The sequence below is a fragment of the Salvelinus sp. IW2-2015 genome, linkage group LG6.2 (assembly GCF_002910315.2).
Source record: "Salvelinus sp. IW2-2015 linkage group LG6.2, ASM291031v2, whole genome shotgun sequence".
NCBI classification, from domain to species: Eukaryota; Metazoa; Chordata; class Actinopteri; order Salmoniformes; family Salmonidae; genus Salvelinus; species Salvelinus sp. IW2-2015.
In genome coordinates this window covers 176,943-178,865 of record NC_036846.1, presented here as the reverse complement: position 1 = coordinate 178,865, position 1,923 = coordinate 176,943, and the positions used below count along the sequence as shown (strand labels likewise).

Sequence of the window (1,923 nt, the reverse complement as noted above, 5' to 3'; positions counted from 1 at the left end):
GATGTACAGAGCGGTGGAGAGCAGAGTGTGTCTGCTGAGTTAGTGCTGCAGAAAGCTTTAGACCGAGAGAAACAGCCCGTTATCCAGCTCACCCTGACCGCTGTAGATGGAGGAAATCCTCCAAGATCCGGAACGTTACAGATTATTGTTAACGTAATGGATGTAAATGACAATACGCCAGTATTTAGCCAATCCCTTTACAAGGCATGTGTTTCTGAAAACGTTGCCTTTGCGTCATCTATATTAACAATCACCGCCACTGATTTAGATGAGGGGGTAAATGGTGATCTTGTTTATTCTTTCATTGAACGGGGACATTTTAACCCTGCCGATACATTTTCCATAAATTCAGACACAGGTGAAATTAAACTTAAGGGGAAGTTAGATTATGAGGAAAACGCTGCATACGAAATTCGTGTGCAGGTGTCCGATCGTGGGCACTCTCCTCGCAGTGCCCATGGTAAAGTGTTAGTGGAAGTTATTGATGTTAATGACAATACCCCTGAAATATCCGTGACGTCACTTATGAGCCCAGTGAGAGAGGATGCTGAGTTAATGTCTGTGGTCGCCTTGGTCACGGTAAATGATAAAGATGGAGGTAAAAATGGCCTCACCAACTGTAATCTTGTAGGGTCTGTCCCTTTCAAACTAAAGTCGAACTACAAAAACGATTATTCTTTAGTGGTAGACGGGCCTCTTGATAGGGAGAGCACTGCTCAGTACAATGTCACCATCACAGCTACGGATGAAGGGACCCCTCCTCTCTCCAGCACCAGAGTTATTACTGTAGACGTTTCTGATGTGAATGACAACGCTCCTCGCTTCTCAGAACCAATTATTAATGTTTATGTGAAAGAGAACAGTCCGGTAGGTGACGTCATTTATACGACGTCTGCTTTTGATCCAGATTCAGATGAAAATGCAAAAGTGACATATTCATTATTAGATAAAAGTGTTTCAATATCATCAGCTGTAAATATAAACTCAGATACAGGAGATATAATCAGTCTTCAGTCTTTTAACTATGAGGCAATAAAAAAGTTCCAGTTTAAAGTTCAGGCCACAGACTCTGGTATTCCTCCGCTCAGCAGCAACGTGACTGTGAACGTTTTTATTCTGGATGAGAATGACAACAGACTGGGATTCTTCGGCGCCCTATTCTGATCACGGCACCGTTAACAATGAGAACATTCCCTATTCTGCTGAAGCGGGCTACTTTGTGGCCAAGATCAGGGCTGTCGACTCCGACTCTGGGCTACAATTGCGCTGCTTTCTTATCACATCTCTGAGCCCCAAGGGAACCAACCTCTTCCGAATCGGGAACGCACGCCGGGGAACTAAAGGGACTAAGAGGGCGAATGAGTGACATGCCTGAAAACTCACCCGTTGTCGGTGTTGGTTTTCTGATAACGGGAGAAAACCCTCATTTGGTCAGCGGGGACTGTGTTCTATCGATGTAAGGGTGGTGTTGAAAAGTACAGGTGAAATACAAGACTTCAATTCAAAAATGTACGCGAGAAAGGAGGAGAGCTTTCTTGATTTAACCTGTATTTGGCTGATCGCCATTGCTGCGGTGTAAGTGATATTTTTATTGGAGCCTCATCCAGGTTTAATAGCTGTTAAATGCCTTCAGGACAGACGACAAGTTTCAAAAGGTACGGCGGCCCCAGTGATACAGCACCACCCTGCCGGGAGCTGGGTCTTACTCTAAATTACTCGCAGTATGACGTGTGTTTCAGCTCAAGACACACTGAAAGAGTGACGTAAGTTGGTTTCCCGCGCACCGTATCCACCTGCAGATGCAGAACTGTCAGGTATTCAATGGGAAATGACACGTTTGAACGGGATCAAACCATTACCTAAACCAAGACAAGGTGAGATCCTACATACACCGGCCTATACATTTTTAATACTTGGAATTAT

At 44.5% G+C, this 1,923-nt stretch overlaps 1 pseudogene; it reads left to right on the top strand.

Annotated features, from left to right (window-relative positions):
* Window positions 1–3: 3 nt before the first annotated feature.
* LOC111965454 (protocadherin alpha-1 pseudogene) lies at window positions 4–1,366 on the top strand (annotated as a pseudogene).
* The last annotated feature ends 557 nt before the right edge of the window (window positions 1,367–1,923 follow it).